General features: G+C 41.9%; 1 protein-coding gene across 2 annotated transcripts in view; it reads left to right on the top strand.

The window, feature by feature from the left end:
* The first annotated feature begins 8,975 nt into the window (after window positions 1-8,975).
* The window catches only part of LOC139755755 (uncharacterized), a 221,703-nt gene continuing 218,014 nt past the window's right edge, over window positions 8,976-12,664 (top strand). For both annotated transcript variants that reach the window (XM_071674477.1, XM_071674413.1), the window contains exon 1: window positions 8,976-9,202. The gene's annotated coding sequence lies outside the window, so the exon portion shown is untranslated. The remainder of the gene's footprint in view (window positions 9,203-12,664) is intronic.

The following is a 12,664-nucleotide window of genomic DNA, read 5'->3' as shown; positions in this document are numbered from 1 at the left end:
TTCATTTTCGTTGTGTCTTTTCTTTGTCACTCTTTCCCATTATTTTCTTACTTGAATACTCTGAACTAATATTACATTCTATAACTTTCTTAATCCTATAGGGACCTACTACGGACGATACCAGGTCTCGTGAGTAAAACATTTTGACTCTTACCGTCAACTGACAGCTACAATCTTGATAGAAACTACGAGGGAATTTTAATACTACATCACTTCTCTTATCCTTACAATCTGATATTTTACTCGCTCGTAGCTGAACATTTATGATAGAATAACCTTGACTGGTTAATCTATCGACACGGAAGGAGGCGAGGCCAGACAGCATACTATGTTGACTCCTAAGTGGCAAAAAAGACCACGTTGTTTTGGACGCCTCGACTCCCTTTCGTTGTTGCAAATTCTGCTTCATGAAACTAAATCCTTACTTCCTACTTATCAGATTCCCAATATAATACCTCTAACCGACTGTATAAAATTGAATAGCTTGACAAACATGTTTATACACTCGTCAGGCCTCACTCCTGCTGGGCTTCGAGTACAAGAAGTCACGGACTGACTGAGGTCAGCCTAAAGTTTATACAGACACACGCACTTATATATATATATATATATATATATATATATATATATATATATATATATATATATATATATATATATATATATATATATATATATATTATACTTAGTCGCTGTCTCCCACGTCAGCGAAGTAGTGCAAGGAAACAGACGAAAGAATGGCCCAACCCACCCACATACACGTGTATATACATATATGCCCACACACGCAGATATACTTACTTATACATTTCAACGTATACATACATATACATACACAGACGTGTACATACATACACATGTACACATCCACACTTGCTGCCTTTATCCATTCTCGTCGCCACCCCGCCACACATGAAAAACGTATATATACAGTGTTTCCTCTTCATGGATTTGTGATTATTTTTTTGTGAAATGCTTTCCATCCTCCATTCAGGCATACCACTTGCCAGGGTCATTAAGGCCGCCAACGTCAGTCTACAACCATCAACCGGAAACAATCTTTAAGACCTTCTTCAGGTTGAAAGACAATTCTGAGGTCACATACACTCACTACTCACGCGGCCCAGAGAGGGACATGCAGAGCTCTAGCAACCATACCAAGAACCAATGGAACAACTCCTTCAGCGAAGAACGCTGCCATCTGTGCCACTCTACCATCACTGAACGCGAGTTCTCTGATTACATACATTGTGCTTGCCACCCCGTGGGTGCTACAGTTAACATCAGCGCCAGGCAGTGACTGGCTAGACATATAGTGCCAACACCAATGGCTGACCTGACGATGTTAACTTTAACAACCGTATGAAAAAATTCAACAAGCAGGTCTGACTAGCAGGAGACTTTTATATCAAAGTGTCAATTATCATGGGTCATGTTCCGTTCAGTCTTCAACAGTATAGTACCATTTCATGCATCTGATATAAGAAAAAAAAAATCCTTAATCTGGTCTGCTACTGTGCAACAGACTGCTTATAGGTCAGCTGCTCGATTGTGTACGTTGGCCGCTCCAGGTCAGTGACTTAACATGTTGCTCTGTCTCTCCTAGAGCCTCCCTCACCCTTCCCCCCTCGCTTGACCACCGCCACCCGCTGCACTCGCCAGGTCAAGATGTCACAAGCTTCCACAGTTGACACACACACACACACACACACATATATATATATATATATATATATATATATATGTATATATATATATATATATATATATATATATATATATATATATATATATATATATATATATATATTGAATTGATTGAATCAGGGCATGTGAAGCGTCTGGGGTAAACCATGGAAAGCTGTGTAGGTATGTATATTTGCGTGTGTGGACGTATGTATATGCATGTGTATGGGGGTGGGTTGGGCCATTTCTTTCGTCTGTTTCCTTGCGCTACCTCGCAAACGCGGGAGACAGCGACAAAGCAAAAGAAAATATATATATATATATATATATATATATATATATATATATATATATATATATATATATATATATATATATATATATATATATTCCCCTCTCTCTACTTGGTTGTCGTTTCCCGCAATGGCGATGTAGCGCCAGGAAACGGACGAAAAACGGCCACATCCGCGCACATCCATCCTATAGCTGTCATGCGTTCAGCACCAAAACTACAGCTCCCTCTCCACAACCAGGCCCCACAACATGGTTTGCTCCGGACACTTTATATACCCTGGTTCCGTCCATTGATAGCACGTCGACCTTTATATACCATATCGTTCAAATTCATTATACCCCGCACCTTTCAACCTCCTGCGTGTTCAGACCCCGATCGCTCAAAGTCTTTCCTATCCTAGCCTTCCATCTCCAACCTGTTCTCCACATTCTCCTTGTTCCCTTCAGTTCAGGCAAATATATCTTCATTGCCAATCTTTCCTCATTCGTTCTCTCCATAGGTCCAAACCACTTCAGCACACCCTCTTCAGCTTTCTCAGTCACACTCTTTTCATTACCACACATCTCTCTTACCCTTGCATTACTTATTCGATCAAACCACCTCACACCATATACTGTCCTCAAACATTGCCAAAACACCCACCTTTCTCCGAACAGCCTTATCTATAGCCCATGCCTCGCATCCATAGAATATTGCGGGGACTGTTACACCACAGACATACTCATTTTCGCCTTCCCAGATACAACATCTATATCAATACATTCTTCAGCGCTCCCGGAACTTTTGCCACCTCACCAACACTATGACTCACATTAACTTCCATGGTTCTATTCGCTGCCAAGTTCGTTCCCAGATATCAAAAACACTTCTCTTCCTTCAATATTTCTCCATTTAAACTCACACCCCGAATAAAAGCGTGTCTTAACCCTGCTAAACCTAATAACTTTGCTTTTTCACATTTACTCTCAAGTTCCTCCACTGCCACACTCTTCTAAACTCAGTCACTAACTTCTGCTTTCTCACTCGAATATACCATACGTGTTAGCTCATCAGCAAACAACAACTGACTTGGTTACAAAGCCCTCTCATCCCTTGCAGACTGCAGACTCGCCACTTTAACGCTTTTGCATTTACCTTACTCACAACCTCATCCGATTAACAAATCAAACAACCTTGGTGATATCACACACACTCTACCGCAGGCCAACCTTCCCTTGAGACCGTTTCTTTATGTTAGTCGAGTCGGCACGGAAGGCTGAGGCCCTAATCAAGGCTATCCCATTAACGCTATAATATATATATATATATATATATATATATATATATATATATATATATATATATATATATATATATATCCCTGGGGATAGGGGAGAAAGAATGCTTCCCACGTATTCCCTGCGTGTCGTAGAAGGCGACTAAAAGAGGAGGGAGCGGGGGGCTGGAAATCCTCCTCTCTTGTTTTTTTTTTTTCTTGATTTTCCAAAAGAAGGAACAGAGAAGGGGGCCAGGTGAGGATATTCCCTCAGAGGCCCAGTCCTCTGTTCTTAACGCTACCTTGCTAACGCGGGAAATGGCGAATAGTTTGAAAAGAAATATATATACATACATATATATATATTTATATATATATATATATATATATATATATATATATATATATATATATATATATATATATATATATATGTGTGTGTGTGTGTGTGTGTGTGTGTGTGTGTGTGTGTGTGTGTGTGTGTGTATATACATTTTTTTTTATACATATTCGCCATTTCCCGCGTTAGGAAGGTAGTGTGAAGAACAGAGGACTGAGCCTTAGAGGGAATATCCTCATTTGGATCCCTTGTCTGTTCCTTTTTTTGAATAGTAAAAAAGAAAAAAAATCGGAGGGGAGGATTTCCAGCTCTCCGCTCCCTCCCCTTTTAGTCGCCTTCTACGACACGCAGGGAAGACGTGGCAAGTATTCTTTCTCCCATATCCCCAAGGATATATATATATATATATATATATATATATATATATATATATATATATATATATATATATATATATATATATATATATATCCTAGGCTGAGCCAGGTACCCATTTCATTGACCAATCCTTAAGGGTGGATGAACAGCTGGGTTGGCTGTGGAACGACCGCCACAACTTGGATTTGAACCTATTCGGTCGACCCTGAGCGGCCAGTGAATGCGTCACATTCTTGAACGCTAACCGCTAACTACGTACACATGCCTTACACCACTGATAAAAACTCACTGCTTTTAGCAACTCAACTCCCACAGCACATATTCTTAAGAACTTCCACAAAGCATCTCTTTCAGCACTATCATATGCTTTCTCCAGATACATAAATGCCATATACAAATCCATCTGTTTTTTCTAAGTATTTCTCACACACATTCTTTATAGCAAATCCTGATCCATACATCCTCTATCACTTCTGAAACCACACTTCTTCTCCCCAGCATGATGCTCTTTACGTGCCTTCACCCTCTCAATCGATACCCTCCCTTGCAACTTATGAGAAATAATCAACACACTTATGCCTCTGTAGTTTGAACATTCACCTTTATTCCTCTTGCGTTTTTACGCTGGCACTATACATGCATTCCGCCAATCCTTATGCACCTCACCATGATCCATACATAGAATGAAAATTCTAACTCTATTGATTTCTTCTTTCACTGTGTTCCATCGTCATAACATGATGTAATCGTCCTCATTCTGTTCTTCCCTCAAAACCTTGGTATTATCAACAAGAGAAGAGCAATGGTCCCAGGAGTGAACCCTGCAGCACGCCACCGATGATCCCAATCTCTTTTGAGTAGGATCTCCTTCCACTAACATAATCTTATGTCCATCAGAGGAATCTCCTCACCTATTCATACTAGAAGAACCGGTGTCTTTATCAACCTACAGAGTGGCACAGTGTCAGATCCACTGTGGCAATCCAGGTACACACAATCCACCCAGTCTTCTCTTTTGTCTAAAACGGAGCTCACTCCCTCCTTACACTGGATCCGTGTTGTGTATCGCTTACGCGGTCTATCCCTTGCAGGCTGTTATCCACTTCATTCTGATTATCTTTCCCAGTATTTCATAAAACACACTTGTTATAGAGGCTAGTCTGTAGTTCAGAGTAACTGTCTCTTCTCTTTTCTTATGGATGGGTATGACATTTGCCGGTTTCCTCCAATGACATCTTGAGAGAAATTTCGAATGGCTTGTCAAATGTATGTGCGCACTTCTTCAGCATATGCGGAGGAGCTTCAGCAGGTCCTTTATTTAACTGCTTCTGCCTTTTCTAGATACTTCAGTGATTTCCAAGATTTCCTCACCATTCCATTTCACTGGATTGGGGCTATGGCGACTGCTAGAGTGAAAGCATTTTTGTATATAGTTTATTTCCGTGTTTATCTATACATCATCCACTCTAATTTTTCCCTCTGAGTCCCTTGACCTGATTAGCTGCTCTGTAACTGATACTCTGGTCTTGATGAATTCATGGTAAAGGTTTGGAGTATCTTTGCCGTGTCCACAAAGTTACTCTGTTCTGCCAAGAAATTACCACCCAATTAGCTGAACGTTCGTTGTTGATAAACTTGTGGAAACCATCATTCCAGACAAGATTATGTCATTTGGAAGATCAACACCTAATCAACGACTCTCAGCAGGGTTGTAGACTTAGGTGGCTAGAAAGTTGGTTGAATGACCGTAAACAGAAATTTGATTGAATGACCGTAAACAAAGTTGGTTGAATGACCGTAAACAGAAAGTTGGTTGAATGACGGTAAACAGAAAGTAGTTATTAACAGTTAGATGTAATGAGTGGTGTGCCACAGGGATACGTTCTTTAGACCACTTCTGTTTAGCATGTGTGTTAATGATATTTAAAGTGAACTGTGTTGTGCGATATCAAAATTCACCGACGAAACTAAGCTGGAAAATAGATCTTCATAAGCAATTGAACTTCTACAACTTCAAACTGACTTAAAGAAATTAAGGGACATGGTTCACAGGTGTGACAAGAATCTCATATCGATAGGCGCAAAGTAAAAATGAGAGAAGACTCGAAACAGAATTAATGATTTTGAGCTCCAAAAAGTAAAAGAAGAAAGAAGCTTGGGTGTATAATCTCTGATGACTTAAAAATGAGTAAACAGTGCATAGAAGCAGTGAAAGGGGCTATGAAATTTCTAGGATTCATAAGTAAGGTTATCGAATAGTATGAAAGTAAGGTTATCGAATACAAGAGTATGAAAGTAATCTTCATTTTTTACAAATCATTGGTACTTCTCCATCTTGAATACTAAGTCTGGTTTGATTACCTTGCTTGAAAGAAGACAGACAGAATGTTGAGAGTGGAGCGACGAACAAGCAAGATGATTCTTGGACTGAGGAACTAGCCATTTACAATACGGTTAGACGATTCAGTTTTGTTTATCTTAAACAAGAGAAGGTTACGAGATCACTTGATACATATATATTCAAGGCCTTGAGTATCTTCATCTAAGAGGCTACTGAAGGTTAGATTTGTCTGATTTCACTCGTAGTTGTGGATACAAACTCATGGGCAAAAAGTTTTAATTTGAACGAGGTAAAGTACTTTTTCCTCAAGGGGAGCGTTACCAGATGAAACTATTTACAAATGAGAGTAACTTCAAGCAGTAACGTAGTCCCGTTTAACAACGGATTTGATAATTACTTTCCCTCGAGTCGACGACCGGCAGTATTTACTCCTCCTCAGTTGCACATAAAATTGACTGGTATTTCTCCTCAAGCCGTCTGGTGTCTTTTCTGTTCTTCCCTCACTAATTTCAAAGTTCCTAATCTTCTCAACTATCACAAATAGCCTCGAAAAGACGGACCTAATGGTCTGTTGCTGTGTATTCTCCCGTGTACTTGTATCTGTTATTTTCAGACAGACATTCCCAGCAATCAACATATCTGATCTCTCTGCCTTTGTGGTAGGGTGTTCCGCTCTCCAGCCTCTTCTGATGTTCCCCGTTTTCTTGTTTTCTGGCTGTATCCTTACGTTTTCTCTCTATCTCCCCAACGTCTATCACCTCCTGAATTCCTGCTTGTCTGCAAGTTTCCTAGCCTGTTTCGATATCTCCTGGCTACATAAACCCCCAAGGAACGTAATCATTACTGGTCGTCTCCTCACGTCTCGACTATACCCACCAATGATTTTTTTTTTCTTTTAACTCAAATTGTATTTGACATGTGTACAGCCTCCAGTAGTCTCTTAATCGGTACTGTTTTCTTCACTATCTTTTCGTCTTTACTTTTTTTATATTTTTACGTTGGAGGCTCCAGTCACGGACCAAAGTCCCCATCAAGACCGAGTCTTGATTGAAATTTAGAGAGTTTAATAAAAGGGAGAATGAAGAGAGAAGGGAAAGTATTTACGATTTTTTTGAAGATGTGAAAAACCTGCCTTTAGGAGAAATATAGTCTTTTGTCCGTCCAAAATCATCAGCCATTGTCTATTTCCCAGATGCTTCACTCATGTTCTTCATTTTGGCGTATCTCACTCGTCATCTAACTCCTGCAGTATTAATGCGGCAAGCTTCATGGCTTGTTCTTATCTACCATAAAAATCTCCAGTTTTGCCAATGCGCGCGCACGCATGTGTGTGTGTGTGTGTGTGTGTGTGTGTGTGTGTGTGTGTGTGCGCGTGTGTGTGTGCGCGCGTATATCTGTGAGCAGCAGCAGCAGTTCAGTGGCCAGCAGCAGTGTGAAGCAGCCAACAGCAGATCAGCAAGCAGTTGCAATAAACTAGCGGGAAGCAATGGATAAGTGGACAGCAGTAACAACTTAATAACAATTCATTGGGCAGCGGCAAGGATTTAAAAGCAGTTCAGTGGGCAGCAGAAATGATTCCGCAGCCGTTCAGTGGGAAGCAGAAGTAATCAACAGCAGTCCAGTAGGCAGCGGCAATTATCTAACAGCAGTTCAGAGGGCAAGGCAATGATTCGACAGCTATCTAGTGGGCAGCAGCAATACTTCAGCAACGGTTCAGTGGGAAGCAGAAAGGATTCAACAGCAGTTCAGTGGGCAGCAGCAATGACTCAGTAGCATTTCGGTGGGCAGCCCCAGTGATTCAGCGGCAGTACAGTAAGCAACAGCAACAACTCATCATACAAGCAGCTGCAATGCATCGGCCAGCAAGTGAAGGTTAGCGGATAGCAGCTAAAGGTCAGCAGGTAGCAACTACACGTCAGCGGCCAGCAGCTATAGGCTATCGGCTAGCAACCACAGGCCGTTGGGCAGTGGCTGTAAGTCATTTGGCAGCTCTTGCAGGTGACCGAGGAGCAAGTTCAGATCAATGCAATGAGCAGTAGCTACAGACAGGTCCACGAACAGCAACTTCAAGACCCAGGGAAACATCAGCAGGTCGACACAGACAGAAACTTCGGGTTCTCGGGGAGCATCTGCAGGTCCGCGGACAATACCTTCATGTCCGCTGACAGCATCTACTAGTCCGTAGGCAGCAGCTACAGGTTAGCGGGCAGCAGCAGCAGCAGCAGGTCCTCACGGGGAGCGTGTTATCTAAGGAAGCATCTAACGGTCAGTAAGCTAGACAGCCGGAGTGGTATGTGACCAGCGACACAAGGAATTTCGTCTTCTTTACTCAGAAACTTATGAAGCTTTTTAAGGATTTCCTTTTTTTTTTTTCCACGTATGCAAATCGTGGACGTTCGAAAAATATCTGCGCTTCACATAATGTTTCCGGGTTACTATTTTCATCTGTGTGTGTTTGTTGTAAATCAAATGTAAGTTTTCAAGATATTTCTGTTCTATCAACGAATCATGTCACATCATATGAAGCTTTACGTTATGTTGTCTGATTTACAGTCTCGATATTCGCCAACATGCTCACAGAAGTTTGTCCGTCTCCCAAGAGATGGCGCTGGCTGTTGGCGGGAGACTGAACGCCTTGACGAGAAAGTCCCGAGAGCCGCCAGTCCAGCAGCTCAGGCAGTGCGCTTGGAACTGTGGTCGAGAGTGGAAATAGCTGACGGTGTGAGGAGCAACCATATACACTACATAAAGTCCTCCAGTGTTTTATCAGTGATGACAGTAGTCTAGATCCGTGCCCGTGGATTCTTTGTATCTCTCGCGGTGTGTTACTAGTAAGGAATAAGTTCTGCTGAGGATATAAAGAAAGATAATAAGAAAAAGCTCGTGTAGTGCGAGGCTGGCAGAAAGGTAGGTTGACTAGGTGTCCACCAGGGCGCAACCTATATTACTGTACCGCCTGGGACAGTCCCAGCTCGGCACAGTCCACCATACCAATATCTAAAAGTCTTTTAGGAAACATTTTCGTCCGCATCATGGAAACAATAATTTAGTCAAAAGAGAACTGGGCGCAAGCACTGGGGTCCTTTATTTTGTGCCGACTTACAGTTGAACACGGCAGTCACAGTTGTGTCATGATGGTAAGCCGTGACAGTGTCAGCAGGCTGTGGGGAAGAGGAAGCACAAGATTGTAAATCTTGGAGAAAGGCAAAAGCAGCAGCTCGGTGGTGGTAGTAGGCCGAGCGTACCGCCGGGGTCACTTCTTGTTTACGTGTTGAAATTTCTCGCTAGGTAAATATTTTACTCCCGCGGCGGCGATGTTTCCGCTTGACTGTGAAGCACGTACGTAGCAACACAGTCGTATACCCGTGAAGTATGGGTTTGAGGAGAGTAAACGGATGGTTGGATGGTGCTTCGGAAAATAGGCCGTGCTGCTGCTGGTGGAGAGTTGTTGACATTCTGAGGGCGACTCTTGGACCAAGCTTGACCAATGCATGACCACCTGTATCTTCTGGGTTACTGAGTGGCATATTGCAGACGTTATTGCACATGGTGTGGTGGTCTTCCTTGTACCTCATAATAAACAATGCCTCTCCTCAAGAGTGCCAGCGCTTTGCCCTGTTGGGCTGTCTTCAACACAACGTAGGCAAGACAGAGATGATTTTACGTATTGGATTGTGAAACACTCCTGGCACTTGTTCTATATACATGTTGGCAGAGAGAGAGAGAGAGAGAGAGAGAGAGAGAGAGAGAGAGAGAGAGAGAGAGAGAGAGAGAGAGAAGAGAGAAAACAACTTGTTCCGCTTATTGCGACGTCTGTTATGACCCAGAACACGACTTATGTAATAAGATCTATTTACTGAATGCTCATAGGGAAAATCAAATGAGGCTTACTTTTAATTCGAGATTAAGATGCGATCAGGAAACTCGTAGATCTAATGCTGATTCAAGACAGGACACAAACGTGGCATTTTCTCTCTTTAAACATTTGCAACATATTTAGAAATCTTTTGTAAATCATTAGGAAGTCTCCCATGATACTGAACTCTTTGTAGCATAAGCTCACAAATCCAAAATCCAACTGAAGTCTTCCGGCATAAGCTCACTGACTCAAAAGCCACTGAAGTCAGCAAACTGGGGATCCCTAATGCTCCTCTCGAAACAAACAAAAGCTGAATATGAATTCGAAGGCAGTGTGTGGCCCATACCATTTTTCTTATTCAGCGTTCTGATGGTTGATGCTTCGTAAAGACCTGAAGGCACTAGTCATCACCCTCCACAGAGCTTGGCAGGCAATTGTCGGTACATACTGTATATGCAAATGTAGGAATAATTCATCTGTGATATGCAACATTTACTTTTCGGTACAGAATCTACAGGAAATGATAACTTGCGCTTCTCAGATTCGTTATATTTACTGCTTAGAGTGGATGACGCTCGTTACAGTTACTCATTTACTACTGCACCTTAAGTCACCTTAGATGTGGCGGTAGATTTATCTTTGAGTACTACGATAATTACGCCCTAAATGTAACAGTAGTAAAGTGTTGGTCAGAGGTTCTAAAAAGTGTAAGATGTCGTTCTTACAAGTAAGAGAGGCCTACATTTAGGTAGTGCTCCAGGTCTTCAGCAGTGAACATCTCATGACTCCCAGGTCTCATCCAAAGTTCTTCTTCTGGAATAAACACACACACACACACACACACACACACACACACAAGACTTTCATATATATATATATATATATATATATATATATATATATATATATATTTATATATATTGGAGAGGATCACAATTTTGCGCGTGATCAAGATATTCCTATGAGTCCACGGGAACTTTTCGTGTTTCATTTTCCCCGTGGACTCATAGGAATGACTGAGTTTGGTAAAGTGTGTGGAAGAAGAAAGTTGAGAGTAAATGTGAATAAGAGCAAGGTTATTAGGTACAGTAGGGGTGAGGGTCAAGTCAATTGGGAGGTGAGTTTGAATGGAGAAAAACTGGAGGAAGTGAAGTGTTTTAGATATCTGGGAGTGGATCTGTCAGCGGATGGAACCATGGAAGCGGAAGTGGATCATAGGGTGGGGGAGGGGGCGAAAATTTTGGGAGCCTTGAAAAATGTGTGGAAGTCGAGAACATTATCTCGGAAAGCAAAAATGGGTATGTTTGAGGGAATAGTGGTTCCAACAATGTTGTATGGTTGCGAGGCGTGGGCTATGGATAGAGATGTGCGCAGGAGGATGGATGTGCTGGAAATGAGATGTTTGAGGACAATGTGTGGTGTGAGGTGGTTTGATCGAGTAAGTAACGTAAGGGTAAGAGAGATGTGTGGAAATAAAATGAGCGTGGTTGAGAGAGCAGAAGAGGGTGTTTTGAAATGGTTTGGGCACATGGAGAGAATGAGTGAGGAGAGATTGACCAAGAGGATATATGTGTCGGAGGTGGAGGGAACGAGGAGAAGAGGGAGACCAAATTGGAGGTGGAAAGATGGAGTGAAAAAGATTTTGTGTGATCGGGGCCTGAACATGCAGGAGGGTGAAAGGAGGGCAAGAAATAGAGTGAATTGGAGTCATGTGGTATACAGGGGTTGACGTGCTGTCAGTGGATTGAAGCAAGGCATGTGAAGCGTCTGGGGTAAACCATGGAAAGCTGTGTAGGTATGTATATTTGCGTGTGTGGACGTGTGTATGTACATGTGTATGGGGGGGGGGGGTTGGGCCATTTCTTTCGTCTGTTTCCTTGCGCTACCTCGCAAACGCGGGAGACAGCGACAAAAAAAAAAAAAAAAAAAAAAAAAAAAAAAAAAAAAATATATATATATATATATATATATATATATATATATAGAAGGATGGATATACATACAAAGGATTGATTCGTCCTCGTACTGCTCTCATATCTGGGGTGGTTCTAGCTCTCCATCCTTATTGACTTAGTTGCGTCGAAAGCGGTCCGACCTATCAACTCTCCCAGCCTAAGTTCAAAACTCGACCCACTTGACCTACGCCACAATGTTGGTTCACTTTCCCTCTTCTACAGGTATTACTTTGGCTTTTGCTCCTGAGAGCTGGCTGCTTGTGTGTCCCCACCATAAGCTAGACCATGTATTACTCGGCAAGCTGCTGCGTCATATGATTACTGTGTGGCCGTTGGCAAATCAAGGGTGGGCTGTTTTCATAACCGTTTCTTTCCTTACACCTCAAAACTTTGGAACTCGCTACTCTCTCATATCTTTTCCAGTGACTATGACCTGGCACATTTTAAACAACAGGTTTTACACTTCCTCCAAAATTCAGACATACTTTTCCTTGTCTCTTCTTTTTCCCTTTCATTAACCTCTCCATATTTCCATTAAGGCCCGGTCTTGGTGTG

The sequence above is a fragment of the Panulirus ornatus genome, chromosome 1, assembly GCF_036320965.1.
Source record: "Panulirus ornatus isolate Po-2019 chromosome 1, ASM3632096v1, whole genome shotgun sequence".
Taxonomy (NCBI): domain Eukaryota; kingdom Metazoa; phylum Arthropoda; class Malacostraca; order Decapoda; family Palinuridae; genus Panulirus; species Panulirus ornatus.
This window is presented reverse-complemented; position numbering and strand designations above follow the sequence as displayed.